General features: G+C 41.1%; 1 protein-coding gene across 8 annotated transcripts in view; it reads right to left on the minus strand.

Moving 5' to 3' along the window:
- Marchf1 (membrane associated ring-CH-type finger 1) overlaps positions 1–23,351 on the minus strand; it is a 748,496-nt gene that overhangs the window by 22,547 nt on the left and 702,598 nt on the right. The gene's annotated exons all lie outside the window — the stretch shown is intronic.

A 23,351-nucleotide genomic window follows, 5' to 3' on the forward strand; every position in this document is an offset into this window, starting at 1 on the left:
ATGGAGGTTCACCCATTGGTTGCCTAACAGGCGTGTTTCCTTCCATGTTAACACACTTCTGCAAGTACATGGTCAGAATGACAGTCCCTCTTCTGATGCTCCATAGCCTTTGCGCATACAGGGGCCAACCTCGGCTATCTAGAGGAAGGTTGTGGAGACACCGTCTCTATTCTTAGGAAGGAGAAGCATGAAATGAGCACTGGGAGTCACCCACCCACCCCTGCTTCCTGCTTAGTTAGACAACGACAACAACAGCTTTATCAAGATATAATTCCCGCATGCACTGAATGCATTTGAACTGTAAAAGTTTACATTCCTGTCCTGTTTAAACCTGTTTGAACTTGTGAAACCATCCACACAATCTGGGACACGAGACTATAGGTCACTCTTTGTAGGCCTGTCTAAACTTTTGACATTGTGACATGATGTCATTTACAAACTTCATGCCCGAGAAGAATGCAACTAAGTTAAAAAAGTAAATCTAAAAGCCCATCATGTTTTAAGTTCGTTTACAGTTTTCATGTGGGCTGTGTTACAGCTGTGCTGTGGGATGTTCTGTAGGTCCTGTGGGAGCCCATTCTCAGGTTCTTTGTGGCGTTACCCAGCAGGTCCGTATAGAGGATGATTAGGACCATGGGCCTGAGTGCAGGTGTTTGAGATGGTCTGCACTTGGCTGTGCTGGGGGATGGTCTGTATGTCAAGTTGCTCTGATTGGTTAATAAATAAAACCTGATCGGCCGTGGCTAGGCAGGATAAAAGGACAGAAAGGCAGAAGGAGCTGCTGCAGCCGCCGCAATGACCAGAGAGGCTGCAGCCGCTGCCATGACCAGAGAGGCTGCAGCCGCCGCAATGACCAGAGAGGCTGCAGCCGTCGCCATGACCAGAGAGGCTGCAGCCGCCGCCATGACCAGCAGCATGTGAAGACGCCAGTAAGCCACCAGCCACATGGCAAGGTATAGATGTATGGAAATGGATCAATTTAAGATAAAAGCACAGTCAGCAAGATAAGGACAGTTGGCAAGAGGCCTGCCACGGCCATACAGTTTGCAAGCAATATAAGTGTCTGTGTTTATTTGGTTGGGTCTGAGCGGCTGTGGGACTGGCGGGTGACAGAGATTTGTCCAGACTGTGGGCAAGGCGAAAAAATCAAGCTACATTTGGCGCCCGAACTTGGGGCTAAAGAAAAAAAGGGTTAAAGAAAAAAAGGGAAGAAAAAAAAGGGACTAAAGAAAAAGGACAAATGAACAGGGATAAAGGCCGGTGTTATGAAAAAAAATAAATAAATAAATACTAAAGACAAAGTCCCTTAACCAAGAGGCGCTCCAATAAAGTGTGATCTGAGAAGAATCCTCGCATGTGGTAAAGAGGATTCAGAACTCAACACACGGAGCGGTGACGTCGGTAAGTTCTCCAGGAACGGTGACGTCGGTAAACGCCCCACAGTTCCTAATTCTCTCTCTCAAATGAGCGGCAGCCGCCGGTTTGAGTTACTGGCGGGTTCCTGGCGTGTGCGCTTAACCTGCAGTAAGGCGGAAATGAGGCCTCTGCAAATGAAACATTAAGCTGCGTGGCGGATTTAGCCTTTGCTAGTACAAAACAAAAAAGGAGGTTTCTGGGCTACACACTGCTTGGATAAAAGTGTAGACCCACTATTTCTGAGACTTGATGGCTCCCAGAGCTGGTGGAAAACGTACCACCGCCAAGTTGGGAAATTGAAGGGGGCGGAGCCAGCAGCCACAGAGCCGTTTCGGGCTTAGAAGGCTACAGTTTAAAGCAAGTAAAAGTAATATAAAAAATAAGCCATGTAAAGATGGAAATAAGCCATGTAAAGATGGATATCACACAGAGTGTTTGGATTATATTGTCTTTGGGATTTTTAACTGCAGAAAAACATTTGATCGTAAAAGATGTTGAGTTAAACCAATATGTATATATTAAAGATATCTTGACTTTAAAATTTGGATATAAGGATGTGTTACTTTGGAAAGGAGACTCTGCTTTTGTCTCTACAGAAATCCAGAGCCTATGGATTTGTTCCAGATTAAGATACATCAGGTTTGACCAGCCAAGACCACCTGAAAGGTCTCCGATGACACCATGGCCCAGATGATCCAGCATCCAGAGTCGTTTCACGGCAACTGGCTCAGACGATACGGTCTCACGGACTACTCCATGATCCTAAAATTTTCTTTGCATCCCCATAAGATACAGCGCCCCCCTCCAGCAGGAAGTAGTTAAGAGAAGCTACGCCCAAATTCCCAAATATACCAAGCTGACTTTGGAGATGTGTAAAAGTTAAAACCTTCCTTTTAAAAAAAAAGAAAGGGGAAGTGCTGTGGGATGTTCTGTAGGTCCTGTGGGAGCCCATTCTCAGGTTCTTTGTGGCGTTACCCAGCAGGTCCGTATAGAGGATGATTAGGACCATGGGCCTGAGTGCAGGTGTTTGAGATGGTCTGCACTTGGCTGTGCTGGGGGATGGTCTGTATGTCAAGTTGCTCTGATTGGTTAATAAATAAAACCTGATCGGCCGTGGCTAGGCAGGATAAAAGGACAGAAAGGCAGAAGGAGCTGCTGCAGCCGCCGCAATGACCAGAGAGGCTGCAGCCGTCGCCATGACCAGAGAGGCTGCAGCCGCCGCCATGACCAGCAGCATGTGAAGACGCCAGTAAGCCACCAGCCACATGGCAAGGTATAGATGTATGGAAATGGATCAATTTAAGATAAAAGCACAGTCAGCAAGATAAGGACAGTTGGCAAGAGGCCTGCCACGGCCATACAGTTTGCAAGCAATATAAGTGTCTGTGTTTATTTGGTTGGGTCTGAGCGGCTGTGGGACTGGCGGGTGACAGAGATTTGTCCAGACTGTGGGCAAGGCGAAAAAATCAAGCTACACAGCTGTCCTGGACACACCGACTCATGGGCACATCTGTGAGATGAAGATTCCCGTTCCCCCACTGTAACCCCTCCTGATACTATTCTTCTACTTGTTTTTGAGATAGCCCCTCACAATAGAACGATCTCCTGCCTCAGAAGCATATGCCACCAGGTCCAGCTCCCAATGCTGTGCTCTGTCATAGAAATCGAATAATGTAGACCATGTTCTTATTTCTGGCTTCTTTCATGTACCAGAATTACTCTGACGTTGATTCGTGTTGCATCATCTATCAATATTCAACCATTGCTATAGTATTCTGTAGTATTCCAGTAGAGAGCTTTGCCACAATATTTTAATTCATTCACCTCTTCAGCATTTCTGTCCCACCCCATTAGACCTAGGCTTCTTTGAGTATTCATGGCCAAGTTTTTATAGGGACATACATTTTCATTTTTGTTGGATAAATGGCTTTGAGTGGAATGGTTTGATTCCATGCCAGATGTATGTGTGAAAAACATGCCAAATGATGTTCCGAAGTGGTTATACCATTTTATATTCCCACCAGCAGCCGGCAAGGATGACAGCTTTCCTTCCTCCCCAGGACCTGAATGACCAGTCCTTTCAACGTCATCTGTTCTATCAGGCATACAGTGGTGGTTATTGTTTGCATGTGCACACATCAGGTGATTAATAATGCTGACATCCTATGTGATTGAGTCTTTGGTGACATGTCCATTAAAATTTCTCACTGGAACTTACTTATTGAGCTGTAAATATTCAAATCTCTTCATGGAAGAGATAGAAGACTTTTATCAGACATTTAATTTTGCAACATTTTTCTCAATGTGTGGCTTGTAATTTCATTATCTTTACATTACCTTTTTGTTTGTGTTTGTTTTTGTTTTTCAAGACAGGATTCCTCAGTGTAGCTTTGGAGTCTGTCCTGGAACTTGCTCTGTAGACCAGGCTGGCCTCGAACTCACAGAGATCTGCCTGCCTCTGCCTCCCAAATGCTGGAATTAAAGGCATGCATCACCACTGCCTGGCATGTAGTAACTTTTGAAGAGAAGATATTTTGAATTTTGGCCAACTTGGATACATCAATTGGATGTTTTAAGTGATATTATTGTTCTGAGACAGAATCTTGCATGTGGGTGCAGACACATCAACGTATGTATGGCCGTGAGCGCCCATTCACGTGGTTGCAGAGTCCAAGACATAAATCATTTTCTTCTTTGGCTGTTCCTCATTGTCTTGAGACAGGGTCTCCCAGTCAACCAGAAACTCACCGTTTTGCTGAATCCCAGCAAACTCCCGGGATCACCCTGCTTTTCTTCCTAATGCTCCAGTGACAAGCAAACACAGCTATGCCTGGCTTCTTATGTGGGTGCTCGGGATTTGAACCCAGGTCCTCATGCTTGCAGACCAAGTAGTCTTACTCACTGAGCCATCACCCAGGCTTCTGGTTTGTGGATCTTGTTTGTTATACATACCTGCCTAATGTAATTTTTTCTTATGCTTTTTTATGGAAGTGTTACAGTTTTAGGTTGCTAATTTTTTTATGTGGAGTGAAATGTATATGATTTTGCTTTTCCCCACTTGTTTGAATCACTTTTTCTTTTGAACACTTGTCAAGTCTCAGTTGATTGCACATGTGATAGTCTATGTCTGGGTTCGTGAGTTTGGACCACTGATTTACTTACCTGTCTTGACAACTGATCTCTGTGGTTTGGTCCGTGCAAGTCTTATATGCCTCAAGTGTAATTTACAAAGTTGTTTTGGCTATTCTGATTTCTTGGCTTTTATTCCAATATCATAATAAGCTTGGTGATGTATTTAAAATCTTTATAGAAATTTTATTAGTATTGAGTTGAATTTGTGGATCATCTTAATGGCCAGATTGATCCTCTTTGCCATGTGTATTCTTCCAACCCCAGAAAAAAGTTTCTCTCTCTATGTATTTACAACTTTATCTTAGTGACACTTTATTTTAATGCATATGTCTGGGGCTTCTTTTGTCATATCTATTTCTAAGTGTTTAGTCATTGGAAGCCTATTGAAAATGCCAATCTTTTACTTTTAGTTACTTATGTTTATTTAGTGTTTTGAGACAGGATCTCATTACATAGCCCAGGCTAGTCTCCAACTTTTGGGGGTCCTCCGTCTTACTCTGCTGAGGACTGACACGACAGATGTGGAACAACACATCTGGCTTTGTTTTACTTTTAAATCACACTTTAGAATAGATTGGATGTTTGTCTGTAAAAACACATTTGATTTTTATATATTGAGCTTATACCTGGAAATCTTAAATTCACTTATTAGTCATAGAAGTTTTTTGAAAGATGTCACCATTTTCTTTAAACATAATCATGTTACGTGTGAGTAAATACTATTTAAGTTAATGCTTTCCAATCGGATTGTTTTTTTCTTGCCAACTATTAGAAAATGTTCTTGGCTTTAGAGTCATAGATAGATATTTTTGTTATTTCATAGTGATGCAGGATTTCACCGGCTTTCTTCTACAGAACACGTTACTCAGTTTCACGTATTGGTGCTCACTGCTATGGAAAAATTAGTGTTAAAATTTAGCCATTATATACACCTACATATTTCCTTAGTGTTTATTTCATATATTTATTAACATAAGTTCTTATATATAGAGTGTTAAAGACAAATTACATGACATATTTAAGACCCCCCCCCTACTGCCTGTAAGAAAATGATATATATTTTCCATACTAGTCTATTTAAAAAGCTTATTTTAGGGTTTAAGCAAGGATAAAACCAGTAAAAGACTATTTAAATTTTTTACTTTTTAGGTTACTAATGAAGTAGAGTTGTATGTTTGCTGTCTGTGTGCTTTTGTGGACTTTTCTCATATCTCCTATAATAATTTTTCTACTATTTGCTCATCTTACTAATTTCAAGACCTGTTTTATGTTTATCTCAGTTAAGCATCCATCCCTTGGCTCTGTGCCCCACCTGAAGATCCTGGCTTACACCTGCTTCATAGGCAACATTTTGAGAGTCATATTCTACTAGGCCCTGAATGCTGATTTCTCATCTTCTATTGAATCTCTAATCATCTAAAGTAAAGCAGTTGGAAAACTCCACAGAGACTGAGCCTGTCACGACGAGATACGCCTTAGACCTGTTTGTACTCTACATCTCATCTGTATCCACCTGACACTGTTGGCTCTTAAGCAATTTTTGTTTATTTTTCTGAGAGAGAATCTCCCTGGGCAGGGAGTCTAGGCAAACCTCAAAGTCACCATCCTCCTGCCTCAGCTTCCTAAGTGCTGGGGTTGTAGAAGCGCGTCAACATGCCTGACTGCCGGTTTTCCCTCTTGAGCTTTGCCTTCATACATTTGTATTATCCCTTACGGTGTCTGTCTGGTTGCTACCATGCAGTGTTCTCTTGGTTCCTCTTCTACACGTGCCCTTTCACCTGCATTCTAAGGCCTCCCTTTCGTTTCATTTCCTCTCCTATCTCACCTTTTCTCTCATTGTTTACTCACTGCTTCACACAAGCCTGAGGCTTGCGGAGGCATTCCGAGGACTGCCCACATTTCTTTCTAAGTCCCAACTCTTCCTCTCTTACCCGGCTGATGTTAACAAGGCAGCTCAGACTCCTGGGCTCTAACTGCCTTCTTAGTTATCTGCTCAGCTGTGCTCATCTGCACGCGTCTTCTTCCCTTGACAATTGAAGCTCTCCTCTCTCTGCTCAAGTCAGAATGGAGGTCCACAGTGGGCCTGCTATATTAGCATCCTCCTCTTTAGCCATCCCGGAAGTTTGTTGTCATCCATGTCAGGGCCTTTCTTCTCTTGTCCCCTCAGTAGCTACCTTGAGTCCACCCTGTTTCCTAGCCTCCATATTAGCCTGGATCACTTACTGGATAATGCATTCTCCACACGTTGGCATGAAGTTTGCAAATAAAATTGTATTAGTTTCATACTTAACTTCATGATAACTTTCATTATCTTCCAATTTCTTTCTTGATAGAGTTGAACATTTTCATCATAGTTTCTTATATAATTTGATGTTGTTTTTCTTTCTTTCTTTTAAATTGTATGTGTCTTGTCTGCATGTATGTCTGTGTACCACTTGGGTGCTTGGGTGCCTATAGAGGTCAAAAGGGGCGTTGGAGTCCCTGGATTTGGAGGTAACAGATCATTGTGAGCTATCATGTGGGTGCTAAGAATTGAACCCGGGTCCTCTGTGAAAGCGGCCAGTGCTCTTCATTGCTGAGCCATTTCTCTCGCACCCATTTTCTTTCTTTGTAAGCCTATGATCTTCTTTAGCAATAACATTCACATTATTAAACGTCTATTATTAGTCTAATTACCACAACTTTTCTATGATGATCATCTTACTCTTACCTCCACTTTAGAAGGACTTTTGCTTGTGGCCATCCTTTTCTCCAGGAAAGACCACTGTTTTCAATTTCTAAGTTGTTCATTTTCTGTGCCTTGAAAGGTACTATTGCCCGGAATGTCCTCACCTCCACATCTCAACGGCAGCTATGTTCCGTGCACATCCAATTTCAACTGTTGTTCCCGAGGAAAACATTTTCTAACCCACCTAGACAAACATGACCTCTTCCTACTCTTTTGTTATTTAAAATCATCCTATAATATATTTTATATTTTGATCATGTTTTCCCTCTCTGCCAACTCCTCCAAGCTCCTTCCCACCTCTTACCTCTCTCCCCACCCAACTTCATATTCTCTCTCAAAAAGTAAAAAACAAAAACACATAATACCCCTAATCCTCCCCAAAATGAAAATCAAAACAAACACACTCCAAACCAGGAAGATAAAAAAAAGTACCCAAACGAACAAAGAAAATCCGCAGAGTTCATTTTATATTGGCCAACTACTCCTGGGTACCCTCAAGTGTGGTTGATACATTCCGTGAAACTCCATTGGTGAAAGCTCATTTTTCCTTTGCTAGTGGTTATTCACTTCAAATAACTTCTGGGTTAGAGGTGGGATTCCATATCCCCTTCCCCTTCCTTAGTGCTGGGACCATGTCTGGCTTGAATCTGTGCTGCCACAGTCTCTGTGAGGTCATACTTCCAGCAGCCCTGCTGTGTTGGGAACACAGGGCTTCCTAGGTGTCATCCACCCCCTGTGGCTCTCACAATCTTTCTGCCTCCTCTTTTGCAAAGATTATTAAGCCTGCAGGGGAAGGGTTTGATAAAGACATCTCATTTAGGACTGAGTGCTCCCAAGTCCCCCATTCTTGGCATATTTTACTGTTGTAGGTCTCTGTGTTAATTTCCAGCCTCTCCCTCCTGAACTCCAGAAGCCCTGTCAAGTTTACAACCCATCACATTGGCTATAGCAATGAGTTAGGCCTGAATGCAGTTCTTTCATGTGGAAAACTGGGAAGACATTATCCAGTTGTCAACCCTTGCACATCTCAGGCTTCCTTTCTGTGATACTATGATCAGATGCTCTGGGCTGGAAAGATGGCTCAGTAGTAAGGAGCCCTTCCAAAGGACCTGAGTTGGGTTCCCTTCACTCACACTAGGTGGCTCACAACTGTCTATAACTCCAGCTCTGGGGTCCAGTGCCTTCTTCTGGCCCCTGTGGGCATCTGCACATATGCACACACATATGCATAATCACAAAATAAATCTTTAAAAAAATACATCAATTTGTGGTTCTTGGGAGGATTAAATGGGGCTATGTACATAGCAAAGCACAGTGCAGGCATTAGTTAGCAATCAGGAGCTTCTGGCTAATGATTGTGGCCATTAACATAATCTTCTTTGTTTACAGTTGTTACTGTAAATGGCCCTACCCTCTGCTGAATTTACTTGATGATAGCCTAGGGGCAGCTTTCCCTTACAATCTCAGTGACCTGACAGCCTGTGTATTTAGTGAATCATTTATAGAAATGTCTCCAAACACAAATGTAACAAGAAAGAAGACTTACAAATCATTGAATTGGCTATGCATTTCTCTTTGCGTTGGCTGTTCTTCCCTAGTGACTCCATAGAGGGCCACGGCACACATCTTCCTCACAGTTGCTTTATGCTTTTACTTTCCAGTTACCACAGCCTCCTTAACCCTTTACTCAACTTTTTGTATGGGTTTCCATACCCAAGTGTGATGGTTAGTGCTGATTGCTAACTTTTCAGGACCTGGAAATACCTAGAAGGCAAGCCCTGGGCATGCTGGGATCTTGATGGTTTATTTGAGGAAGGAAGTATCTTGATAGGTTATTTGAGGTGGGAAGACCCATCACTATTGCCAGGCCCTTGATTCTGGACTTTATAAAAAATGGAAAATTAACTGACCACAAGTACTCATCACTGTTAGGAACTGCCCCCATTCCAGAATCAGCCCATTGGACCCAGCCTGTCTTCAGTGACTCAGTGCCAGCAGCCACATCATCACCAGCCACCAAATTCAACATGCATACCCTTTAAAAGGCCTCCTCATCACGATCCACTCTCTCCCCTGTCTCTCACCCCTCCTCTGGCCCCTGCTCAGAAGCAGCCTTTTGCCCCACCCTCCAGTAAATCTCTTATATGACTTCTGTTGTGTGGTGTGATTTCTACAGTATGCCTTGTTCCTGATCCACCAAGGAACCCTAACAACTGCATTCTGCCTTCTGACTGTATATACAATGTGACTAAGGTGACTAGCTGTCTCTGCCTTCTGACTGTATGTACCACACCACTAATGTGACTAGCTGTTTCTGCCTTCTGACTGTATGTACCACACCACTAATGTGACTAGCTGTTTCTGCTTTCTGACTGTATATACCACATGACTAAGGTGACTAGCTGTCTCAGTCTCATGACACCATAAATTCTCTACCACAGTGGTCTGAACCACCCACCACACAAACACCTTTTTTCTAAAGTTTCTGTTAGGCTATCTTATCATAGCTACAGGAAAAGCAATTAATCCAACAGACTTAAATTCTTTTTTGCACTGTGTTAGAGCATTAACACTTGGGAGAGGAAGAACATTAACAACAGCAGAGCCTGAAGAGGTAACTGAAAAGCACGTTCAGTCTAATTGGCTCCAGCCAGTCAACATTCTAACACAGAGGGAGAAGGGGTTCATAAACTCCCATCCCTAACTGAGGAGCTATGCACAGTTGATAGCTTCTGGGAAAGAGAGAGTTAGTTTTCTGTAAGGGTGTGGCCCCGGAAGATTGACCACGCTCCATAGATGGTCCTGCACTCAGGAGAAGATGGACAGCATGAATTGGACTCCATGGAATATTTTTCTAAAAATAAAGAAGATCTCAGGGAGTTGGAAGGGCTAAGGATTGCGTATAATTTTCAAATAAGTAATAAAATATTTGCAAAATATCAAAACCCTGACTGACTTTTAGAGATTCATCTGTCTAATCCCAAGAATGAGAAGAAAGTAACTTCAAGCAGAGAAGACACTTAGTCCTAGTTTCTAATGAATAAAATTGTTTGGTTTCTTGTAAAATAATGGCAGCTGAGGGAGCCGACACATGCAACATGAAAGTGTTGTGACCCACTAAGTCTCATATAGAAACTTCATTTACAGCCACCTGTTTCTGTTCTAAAACCTTCGGGAATTGTAAAATCAAGCATGACTACCAATTAGGTAATCAACTTTTAAGCAAAAATGGAAGGGAAAGGGGGAGCCTTATAAATAATTGAAAACCTAAGTGGAAAGTCAGACCAGTGGTCCTGCTTAACTAAGAAGGAAGAATTACTTGGGATTACTGTTAAACAAACTGTGGCCTGTGCACCGTGGAGATCTGGGTCTAAAAATAATCATTAGCTCTTCAGAACTAAGTGAGCTCCTCTTACTAGGGAGCTAACAAAAAGTACCAGGACCCTCTCCCTCTCTTTCCTTTGGGATTTTCCTTTAAAACACCTGGGGTGCTACTGAGGTCTCCGGAGAAACACTCACTCGCCCGCCCCTTGCATTCAAGAGATTCTCAGGGAACTGCAAAGTGACTCCATTGACATGGGAAAGGAGGTTCACAAGGTCTTGACTCTTAAAAAGCGGAGCAAATATGCAACAAGTGGGTGATGCTAACCCCCGAAAATACTTCATCTTTTCAGCAGTGGAATTTCACAAACCATGAGAAAGCTGCTGATTGCAATCAATTTACATAGAAATATAGTCAAAATATGCCAACATAGATACCACAGTTTAAAAAAAATATGTAACGGCAAGCAGTAAACAGTCTCCTATCTCCTGGGGATGGAGCAACAAGACAAAAATGCTGCGGGATTATTTTAACTTTGATGTTTAATGTACGGTTTATCCCTCAAGTCAAATTCTTTCCCTGTAACGACACAGGAGCTCATAAAAAAAAAGTAACAGCTTTACACATAGAGGGGACATGTCTGACCCCGAGTTTTATAAGAAATGATTGTGATTTAGGGTTTGCAATGTTGGAAATTGTTTTCTAGAGGGGGGAAAAAACCTGTCAGAGTTGGTTGCCTTGACAACATGGAATGGTTGCATCAAGAAATCCATGGCCATGAAGGACCTCTGTTATGTCAAGATGGCAAAGAATCTGCTGAATTAGGTTAAGAGAAAACTAATTCCATGGCAAAGCACTGTTACCTGACCTATGAAAGGTTAGTCTCAGTCCTTATCATGAGCCGCAGTTAGGCGAGAGGGACACTCTCAGCAGTTAAGGCAGGGAGGAGGATGGGAGTCAAATGTGTTTCACTCCAGTCTGCCCCTTCTCTAAATCACTGCCCATCTACAAGGAACCCAGGGTCATCTGTACTTGCTCTGAATGTTGATGGTGCTGAGAAAAACATCTTGCCCTGGTTCTGTTCATTTTCCCAGCAGTCTCCCTTCCAAAGCTTCTCCCCAAGGACTATCACTTGTGCCTCTTGCATATTCGTAAATCATGAGCATAAATAAGGATTACTGCACCAAAGCTGGTTATTAGTCACATAGGAGAAAAGCTTGTTAACATCCAGTCCAATTACTCAGGCAGGGCCAAGGAGAGATTTATCTGTGGAGATTCAAGCCTCAGACAAAAAGCCCGTTATTGAAAAGCCACCTTATCGAAACAGCTTGTGTCCTTCCCACAGCATGTGCCTCTTTGTGACGCTGTTCAAAGTTCCCAGTTCTGATTCTCGGCTCTAAAAAAATCACCACAAAGCAATTTTGAATGAGAGCTTGGATTTTCCTTTCATAAAATGATATTTATTTTAAAAGGTAAGTCAGAGCTATGCTCTTCTTTGGCTTAAAGGGCTGTAGGGGTTTTGTTTCCAACATAGTTTTGTGCTGTGATTCATCTGATATAATCAGAGATGGTCCTGAGTGAAGGAGGTGTCCTGTGTGACTGGGCTGACCTTTGCTTTCTTAGCTCTTGGCTTTGAGACTGCAGAAATGAGTTGGGACCAGAGGGACACATATCAGGAGCCAAAGAACTGAATCTATAGTAACTGAGTTGAAAAACACTTGGGCAAGCTTCCATAAAAAAATTCAGATAGCGTCCATCTCCAGACAACGATAGTTCCAATATGGGCAGGCCAAGGCAACATAGATGTGCCGATGGCCATGGAGCCTAAGAACAAAGAATGATTTTGTTTCAACATCACTCATATTCTTCCTCCTGCGTCATAGATACAGTGCCTGATTGATGAGTCCACAGTTTCCCCTCAAGGCTAATGTTACCCATTGGCTTGTTCATCTGTTGGTGGCACTGACATCATCTCACAAATCGAGCCCATGGATTAATAGGTACGTTGGTGGAAGTCTCTTTAGAAGTGATAGTGAATAGACAGTGGCCACAACGACTGACCCATGCCAAGTGGAAAAATAGGCATATTGTTTGGCAAGTAGGTCATAGGCAGCCTCTGATTCACTCCTGGTGATCAAATTTAGTATGTATTCAAGGTAAGAATTGGGGCTTGATTTGCAGAAGTGTTGACTGTGACAATCACTTAGGGCTGTGCAGCTGTTATACCCTTTAGTTGTGAGTTGCCTACAGAAAGTCATAGTTCAGTCTATCCTTATCCAACCCCAGTTCTTTACTGACTGTTCATTGTCATGAAACATGGCTGCTTTATTCATTTATAGCCTGACTGTTAATGTAAATTGCCTATGAGATTTGGCTGCTTGCCACAAACAAGGCTTTTTTTTTTTTTTCAGCCAACTTCTGCAGGGCTGTCTTTTTGCATCATCCTGGCCCTAGGTCATCATACTCAATCAACGAACTTCTTATCTTGATTTTCTTCATTAAATATTTTCTTGAGACAGAGAGACAGTTGTGATATTGAAGGCTTCATCACCAAAATTATCCTAGAAAATTCTCTCCAGTTAAAATTTACTGCTAGAATTAAATGAACCCTCTTGTAGGTACTGGAATTATCTCTTATACCATTATCTGATCTATTTCAAGATATTTTATAATCCACTCTTTCTATTTTTTTGAGATTATAATATAATTACAACTTTCTCCCTTCATGTTCCTCCATCCAAACCATCCCATATACCCATCCTTGCTCTTTTAGAATCATGGCCTTTTTTTCCTTGTTATTACATGCATATGTGTATACACATATATATTCCTAAATAGAGCCTGCTCGGTCTGTATAATGTTACTTGTATGTATGTCCAGGGCTGACCATTGGTATTATATAACCAATTGGTGCGCTCTTCCCTGGGGAAGACTATTCTTCCTGTTGTCAGCATTCTTCAGTTGCCTCTAGTTCTCTGTGGAGGGTTGACATTTCCTTGTCCACTTCAGCATGTCTATACTGTTTGTTGTCCTTCAGCTCGTGTTTAGGTAATCATGTTAATGAGACTTTATGGGTATAGATTCTGGAATTTGTCCTTAAACCCAAAGATAAGTATAGTCTTCACCCTTCATTAAAGAAACTTTTCTTTGCAACAGATAGAGACCTCTACAAAAAACCACAATCAATTAAAACGAAGGGTGTGGAGCCCAAACAACTCACTTGAAAACTTCTTACTTCCATTCCCTAAGGTCAGAGAACGTGTGTCTCATTCATTCTCTAAGGTCAGAGAACGTGTGTCTCATTCATTCCTATAATCTTAGGACCAGCTGTTAGGAACTGCCCACATTCTAGAACCTGGTGTGCCCTCAGCCTGCCTTCAGCAAATGGCACACAGAAGGTTTTCAGTAAATGCTTGCTACTTGAAGAAGTGGGACTATTGGATCTTAACTGGGCATTCCCAGACCCCCTTACTGTGTTCTTTTAGACAAAGATGGCTGACAGTGTCATCTTCTATATGAATACTGCCCAGTAGATGCTCTCTAGTCTTTCAAGCCATTTCTCACACTCAGAAGACCCAACTTCAAAATTTACCTGTATTTGCTTATAAAAAATACTTTTCCAGCTATAACTTTATATTGAAGTAGTTTTACATTTATAAATACTCCATCCTAAGAATAAGAAACTGGAGTTCTTTTCTTTTCTTCTTTCCTTCCTCCCTCCCTCCTTCCTCCCTCTCTCCTTCCTTTCTTCCCTCCTCCTCCTCCTCCTTCTTATTTACTTATTTACTTTTTACAACTAGTTTACTAAGACCTTAAATCTAGTTATCTTCTCAGTGCCAAGCAGAAAATGACTTCCAGCCCTTCAGACTCCTTTGGAGGGTCAGGGCCTTTTGTGAATGCCTCTGGGCTCCACAACTGCTGTCAAGAAGCACTTGACTTGGCTTTACCTTGACCTTTGACCACCAGCTTACGACTTAGCAGAAAAGGAATGGAGCCTGACACAGGTCTGGTTTTCTGTAGGAGACCTTGCTTCTGCTAACTGCCCACAGACACGGTCTCCCTTTTATGTTTCCCCCCTCTCCTTTTGTTCATCTCCTCCCTCCCTCTTTCATTCCCTTTCTTAATTTCAATTCTTCTAGTCCTATCTTTTTTCTTTTTCTTCCCTCCCGCCCCCCCCCCCCCCGAGACAGGGTTTCTCTGTGTAGCTTTGCGCCTTTCCTGGAACTCACTCTGTAGCCCAGGCTGGCCTCGAACTCACAGAGATCTGCCTGCCTCTGCCTCCCGAGTGCTGGGATTAAAGGCGTGCACCACCACCACCACCACCACCACCACCACTACCACCACCACCACCACCACCGCTCGGCTTATTTTTCTTTTTTTAATGCAGGGAAGGTTCTTGCTTTTCTCATCATGGTTTACCCTGAAGAGCAATGAGAAATGTTAAAGGTTAACCACAACCAATTAAAAGGCAGAGTTGTGGAACCCCGTTCCAAGGGATTTATCTACAAAACACTCCCACACTCGGGGCTCCGTGAACATTGCAGAAGAGGAGGTGGAAAGATTCTAAGAGCCAGAGGACCAAAGGAGTTTGCTGTGAGATAAATGTCTCCTAAAAAACAGAAGCTATATGTGTAAATTCTCACCAACATGACTATGCAAATGTGAGCTGAATGAAGATGACCCAAGTGGACTCGCCAAACTGGATAGGAAAAGCCTTGAAGCCTCAACCCTATGTGAAGAACTACAGGTAACAGAGTAAAGCTAAGAGCAGGAGAGGCATCCTCCCCAGGGAAGAGCACACCATTTGGTCCAGTGCCAGTCAGCCCTAGAAACAAACACATAAGTAACATTATATGGACTCAAGCTGCGTGTGTGTGTGTGTGTGTGTGTGTGTGTGTGTGTGTGTGTGTGTGTGTGTGTGTAGTAGCAACTAATGAAAAAAGAGCCTATAAATTTGAAGGAGAGTGGGGAGGGGTATATGGGAGGGTTTGGAAGGGGAAAGGAAAGGGAAAAATGTTGTGATTAAAGCACAATTTCAAAACTAACAAACAAAAATATTAAGCTGTTGTGCCAGCTGTTTCTATAGACAATATCAGTCTCTCTCCTTGCTTAGCATTTTGTGTTACATAATTTGACGTATGTGAGCACAACTCCATGTATATCTATTTTTGTTGTTGTTCTGAATATTTTAAATACATTCCTTTCTTTACTTTTCAGGTAAGTGAATTCCTCACTTTTCATGAAATAAGTTGTAACTTGGAAGAAACTTTAATGATATGCTTATTTTATCTCCTCCTTTAACACATGGAGAAACTGAGGCTCAACTCAGAAGGTTTAAGTATTAGAAGCAGAATAACAAGCTGGTGTTCTGAACCCTGGACCAGTACTCATTCCTTTATGAATTTTTTTTTTCTGTGACTTTACTGGGAACTGAGTTTGGGTCCTGGATTCACACAGGCTAGGCAAGTCTTCTGCCTCTGAGCTCTATGTCCAGCCCATGCTGTGCTTTTTAATCTGAGACAGTGTTTTATTAAGTTGCTGAGGCAGGCCTTGAACCTTTGATATTCCTGCTTCAGCCATCTGAGTAGGGGCTATTGCAGGCCTGCCTTCTGCTACTGTTTGAACTATTTCTTCTGAACTAGTGATATTCCTTTATTTTATATAAAAGTGATCGAAAGCTATTCATCATTTTTCGGGCGCTATAAGATGGAAGAGAAAAATCCCTTCTCTCCTTTGAGGGAGGTCCTCTAAGAGAAGCACTTTGTGCTGCAAGTAACTATGTTCTGTGTTTCATGTTTCCCTGCATAGCAGACTCCAATAGAATAAACAGTAAAACCTCACTTCCTCTTTTTTGTTTTTTCTTCGAGGCAGGGTTTCTCTGTGGAACAGCTCTGGCTATCCTGGAACTTGCTTTATAGAGTAGGCTGACCTTGAACTCACAGAGATCCGCCCACCTCTGCCTCTGGAGTGCTGGGATTAAAGTTGTGTACCATCCTGCCTGACATTCCCTCACTTCTTAATTAGTGAGAAGAGGGGTAAAAATCCTAGGACTGTATTATTTACCATCTTTCCACTTCCTGCCTTTTTATTTCTCCACCTTTTAAAATATACTATTCTATACCTTTTCCAAGGGCTGGCTGTGATCTGTCATTGGCTGCTTTATCAGACTAAATGGTAAACACTTCTGTGTAAAATAAAAGGCTCAGAAAGATTAGGCTATAGGTGAAATATCTGTGTGAAAGATAGAGAAAAGGAATTACCTGATGATACCCTTTGCAAAAAACTAGGAAACTGGGAGGGGGCTGGCTTGTGAGAAAATAATTTCCTTTCGGAATGATAAATTTAGTCACGTATGTTAATGCTAATGTACTAGCATATTAATATGTGTACAATGGGGTTGGAGACCATCAATTCAGGTACAGCATTTGAAATTGTCCTTCTTGGGCTAGGTGTGGTGGCTCCTCCCTGTAATTCTAACATCATAACCCTAAGTTTGAGGTCAGCCTGGCCTACATAACAAGACCCTTTCTCAAAGAATTGAGGGCTAGACTTTGTAGTTTCATGATAGGTCACCTTGCCTAGTGTGTACAAGGCCCCAGATTTGATCCACCATATTATAAATAATAAATAAATAAATAGAAATAAAAGTTTTTCTATAGTCTTTTTAATGGAAAAGAAATTTGGTTGGATTTAAAATATTTGCTTTAAAAATATGCTAATATCCAGTGACTTATGTGTTAAAGAATAAGTCAAAATTTTGATATGAAGACAAGATATTAGAATAATATATGAAGGAAAATATCCCTATAACCGCAAGATAACAACTGTAACTAGAACAGTGGTTCTCAATCTGTGGACCACAACCCTTTTGTGGATGAATGACTCTTTCACAGGAGTCACCAAAGACCATCAGAAAACATAGATATTTATATTACAATTTATAACTAGCAAAATTACAGTTGTGAAATAGCTACAAAAATAACGTTATGGTTGAGGGTCACTACAACATGAGGAACTGTATTAAAAGGGTCAAAGCATTCGGAAGGTTGAGAACCACTGCACCAGAGGAAGATTTAAATGCAAAAGTAATTTGAAACTCAATCAAAAACGATGCTTTGGGGAAATCTTCATATGCACCTGTGTGTGTGTGTGTGTGTGTGTGTGTGTGTGTGTGTGTGTGTGTGTGTGTGCATGCCTGCACACATTCTAACTTGTTTCCCTCATGCTCCTGTCATCATTGGAAGACTGATTCCCTGTGTTCCAAAGGGAAAACCAGATCATACCATGTCTAAGAGAGTCTCTGTATTTGTGTCCTTCGTCTTTGTTCAAATAACAATAGATGTTCTTAAGGGTAAATGTTCATCTGGTTAGAGATTTCAATTGCAAAGTGAATATAAAGTTAAGTGATTATTTCCATGACTAGAATAATAATAGAAGGTGACAGCTTTCCTGGAAAGGAAGTAGTGTTTTTCGGACATTGGCTTTCAATGAAAGAAACAGCTAAATTAATATACAGCATTTAGTAACAAAAAAAAAAGAATTGGAAACTTGTTCAGTAGTTATTTATTTAATCAGTAGTTATTTATTCAAAAATAGTTTGTGACAACCTCTATCAAATCCTCATATTCTCAATTTTCATCCCTTAGGGTCTTGGGTGCCCAACTGCTAAGTGACACCATCTGGATTAGCATGAAGAACAAAAGAGAAAAAGATAGCCACTTTGCTATGTGGTTATAGGTGTTCTTTTATATTCCTTTAACTAGGATAGTTTTACTAGATCATGCTTTTGGCAGTCAGCTTGCTTTGAACTCCCTATACCAATTCCCTCTGGAGCACATTATACTTTCATGTCCTTCCCCATTCTTCTCCATCAATGTGGATAGTGAGGGGGTGGCTTTGTCTTGCTTATTACTAATCCTTTATGGCACAATGGAGGTTCTTAGCATATAGTAAATTGAGTGAATGTATTAGCTGGGCATCATTGGGATCCTCTTGGAATGATTATGCAGACATGGTTTACTGCTGGTGTGAGTTCAAATCGGCCTAGGAGGAGGATTATGTGAATGTGTGGACATTTCACAAATAAAATAGAATTCACTGATCAGAAAATAATATTTCCATTATAGACAAACTGTTCTACAATACTGATTCTAGATGACTACATATTTCTTGGACTTACTAGTGTGTCATTTAAAGACACAGAGATCAAAACCCATGTGACTAGACCCAAGTATCTACTAGAATGAACCACAGGACACCTGTGTTTTCTATCTCATACTTACTTGACAGACGACGTAGAGGCAATATCATGGATTCACACTGCAATATTATTTTAACTGAATATCAATTTTAGTTATGGGGGTATCTGTGTGTTAAGGCAATATAACTAATAAAAAAAAATCACAGTTTAACGGGAAAGTTAATGCTTCTTTCAAGTTGAAATATTGAAAAAATAATCTTTGCATTGTTTGGTAGGTTGCTCATCGTGTCCTGTCTATGACAGTCAGACAGACGGGCACCCCATTTCTGTGAATGGCACGGTGGGAAAGAAAGAGGAGTGTTTGGCATAATCACTGGCAGACAGTGAACAGGTTGTTGTGGAAAACATATCTGGCATTGGGACAGTATAAGCTGGAAAAGAGAGTGCTCTGAGCCCCTTAGCCTTCCTGTCTGGGGGTTATAATGGCATCTAAAACTAAGTACAAATAAGCAGGAGAGCGTGCATGCCTTTTGAATTATGATCCTTGCAAGAAAGACAGAGAAAGTTCTGTCTGCAGTGTGTCCTAGGACAGAGAGATGTTTGTGGCCCGTGGCTTGTTTGTTTGTGAAGAAATGGAAGAGCAAATTCCCCAACCTGAGCTCAGTTGACAAAAGAACTGCCTGGAGGCAACGTAACTTCATCTTCAGAGGGCTTTCTTATCCTGTGATTTCAAGATCTTTGAGTAAAATTGAGAATTAAAAAGGATGAGAAAAGGAACTCTGTGAAGCTCAGAATGAGGTCCAAATGCCACCCCCCCCCCAAACAAAAACTCTTGCCAGTCCTCAAAGGAGAATCCTGCAGAGGGGCACCAGAACTGAATCCAGCCTTCGGTAAACCTAGTAGGACAGCTCTCTTGGCTCTGTTACTGTTTACATCAGAAAGAACTGTGTACAGTGTTGACTAAGGTTGTCCGAGGAACAGAGAAACGATGCTAGTTGTTGACAGTAAGGAGGAAAGAACACAAGACAGACTGTTGGACTCGGAAAACACCTTTAAAACCTGGAGAAACAGTGACAATAACACAAACTTTTGAATTACTGCATTCAGTGTTTGGCTGAAAAATAATTACTGTGTATACAATGATGTAATTGAGTTACTGGGAAAAGGATGCTGGGTAAAGTATTTCCTCCAGGTTTAAGAAGGAAGATTCTAGAAAAAAAAATTGTTTCAGAAAGAATTCTTTTGAAACATCTCAATCAGAAATAGTTTAAGTGAAAAGGAAAACATTCCATCACTCAGCCTTTTGAGAAGAAAGTCTTGCTGTGTTGCTCAGGCTAGCATTAACCACTTGATCCTTTGGCCTTAGCTTCCTGTGCCTCCATACTCAGAAAAACACATGTTATGGTACTTAAAGAGAACCCAATCCTACACCATACAATGGGTACAAAGATCTTTGCAGTGGGTGGCATTAAGTTTGATATGGTGACTCTTTTCTTGGTATGTAAAATGGGATCCATGTATTTACTCAAAACAGGCTTAGTGTAGGTTGAATAGTTAAATGAGACAAAAAGTAAATAGATACATCCTATATTTATCATGTGGTTTATATGCACAGATATTTTAGGGCAGGACAGAAGTCGTCCATGGTACTCACTGCCTTTGTGAACCTGCTCTATGTCAGCACCTGGCTTCTCACTCAGGGAGATTCAGATTTGAATCCCAGACTTGAGCTTCAGAACGCAAGTTTGGTTTATGCTTCCCAACCAACAGTGTGTATCTTTCCAAATTTCACTAGCTCATCGTTGTACTTTCTTTATTTGTGATTTTTTTTTTGCACTTTCCTATTCTCTGAGAATTTCTCCTTGCTCTAGATAATTTAAGCATGTTAATGGGACTTTTATTGATTGTCATAAAAGTAGCTGAACAACTGACTTAAAGATGACGGGGACTTGCTTTCCCTGGAATGAACCTTGATTTTATTTTGATTTTAACGATTTTCTTCTGCAAACATTAGGCTACCTTGATGACTTTGCTAACTGCAATTTTTGGTGTAGCAATCAATGAGGTAAGCCTTCACTGGTATCTGTAGAGACAGTTAAGCTCCAAGCTCTGTCAGCCTATGAATACCGATACTTTCTCTGAAGAAGTTATCTCATCTAATCATAGTCTCCCACCTCCATTCACTGATGGTAGAGATCCAGAATCATTAGCTAATTAATTGTTTCATGTGCCTGGTATTTAGAATGTTATAAAGTGTAACGGAATTACTGAGTTGAGAGCTGTTAATTGGATGTACTTCAAATATATTCTTACCAAATGTTATACCTGGCATTCTTTATGAATACTTAAAAGCTACCAAAAGAATACGCTCATGAATTTACATCCCATTGAAACAAACCACCCAGAACAGTTTAAAATTCTTTTTACATGTTGTTTTGAACCACCTCACAATCTAAAACTGTGTTGAAGACACTGTGTCCTACATACCTTGGCCAAAGAGAGGAAAATGAGAATTTAAAATACTTTCCATAGGTTTTGAATGTCCTGGAAGGATAGATAGGATGTACTCATTCCACATGTCTAGACACCCTGTCTTACATAGGAATTGAATATTCAAATCCTTCTTCCAGGCTACAGCTGTGCAAATAGAAGTGTTTTTTTTTTTTTTTTTTTTTTTTTTTTTTTTGTGTGTGTGTGTGTGTGTGTGTGTGTGCCTCAAGATCACACAAGGGGTGAGCAACGCAAAGAACTTGAAAGCAAATTTCAGTATTAACATTCCACTCCTGTCTTATCCCCACCACTGTAGTCCTATAGGAAGATGGTTCCAGTCAAGCCAGGTATGGTGGTATCCAAATTTTAACATGTGAAATGTTATGTGACACAATCACATAGTTAAAGGTTGATAACTAATATTCAAGTTTCATGACTTAGATAAAACACAGCTGTGGACTGCTAAGGAGCCACATCTGTATTAGATGCTTATCCTCCCTGTACATATTATGCTATCAGATATGAAGAGTGTTTAAATAGTGCCTTTTGTCAATACTTATGGTCAAAAGAAATGTTCCTTTAGGGCTGGAGAGATGGCTCAGCAGCTAAGAGCACTGACTGCTCTCCCAGAGGACCTGGGTTCAATTCCCGGCACCCACATGACAGCTAACAACTGGCTGTAACTCCAAGATCTGATACCTTCACACAGACATACATGTAGGCAAAACACCAATGCAAATAAAATGAAAATAAATATATTATTAAAAACAAAATGAACAAAAAGCCAACAACAAGGGATTAGGCTCTTTATCATCTCCTTCAGTCTTAACCCCTGTGAATGTAGCTTACAGTTAAAAAAGAAAGAACAGTTCCTATTTTGTAAAAAAATTATGTCATTTCATTAATAATCAGATGTAGCTTGATGAGGTGCAGCAACACATTCATTGTGATGGATATAAGCAGATATATTTTCTTCTTCTGGTTACGGTTAATCCTGAGATTTGCCAGAGAAAACCAGTTCCACCATTCTGGGCCAAATTAAAGCACGTTTTATTAAAATACTAAATACTGACCAAGATGGAATTTGGTCAGGGCCACTCCTGGCCCCAAGACACACAATGTAGGGTCTTTTATGGACAAAACTGATAGGCCACCATACTTTTCCCTGAGGCTTTGTTGTTCTTTTCCAACTACAAACAGGTTAGCTGCAAATTACTGACAATGACATATCAAGAAAGGAGCTAAGTTGTATTTAAAGAGTTATTCTACTAGGATAGGTTTTGAGTTCTTCCCCATTACCATGTTTAATATGTTATCGCCCCTCCCAGTGTGTGTGTGTGTGTGTGTGTGTGTGTGTGTGTGTGTGTGTGTGTTGTGAGGCTTAATATAAAAGGGACAACTTGAGTATGTTATTTTTCTAGATTCTTGCTTTCCAATTCAGATACATGTTTGACTAAATTGATATGAAAATTTTGTGTGGGTAGAGGATGGGATACAGATGCTGGGAAACAACTTGGAACTCCCTGAGGGCCAAGAAGAGAAATTCCAAGACTCACGAGCACGCCATTCAGCTCCTTCAGAACAGTATCTGCTTAGCATATAAAGAAAGCAAAGGGTGTGGAGTGCCCATCCTGTCCTACTTCTGCAATGATCGCACTGGGCCCAGAGAATCAGTCACCTTTCGGCATTCGGGTCATCCCAAGTTGAAAAAAAAAATGCATCTTCCCAAAGGTAATTTGTAAATAGATTTGAGATTTATAAAGTCAAGTCTACGACAAAAATAGGGCATGTTACTCTCCCTCCCCATAATTTAGAGATTGAACGAAGAATTCCAATGGCTACATGGCTAGCCCCCCATTAAATCCATTAAATGCCTAGTGGGATATTCTTGTTTGCTTTCACCTCTTCTCATTCTGGAACTCATCATGTTTATTTCCATGCATTGCTCTTTCTATCTGCGTTAGCCTTGCATTTAATTTAAATAGAAAAGCAGCTCTGGGCTGATTCATTACTTAAATCGCAGTCCCCACACTCCCTTTGGGTATAGAGGCATCTATATACAT

The sequence above is a fragment of the Peromyscus maniculatus genome, chromosome 17 (genome assembly GCF_049852395.1).
Source record: "Peromyscus maniculatus bairdii isolate BWxNUB_F1_BW_parent chromosome 17, HU_Pman_BW_mat_3.1, whole genome shotgun sequence".
Lineage (NCBI taxonomy): Eukaryota > Metazoa > Chordata > Mammalia > Rodentia > Cricetidae > Peromyscus > Peromyscus maniculatus.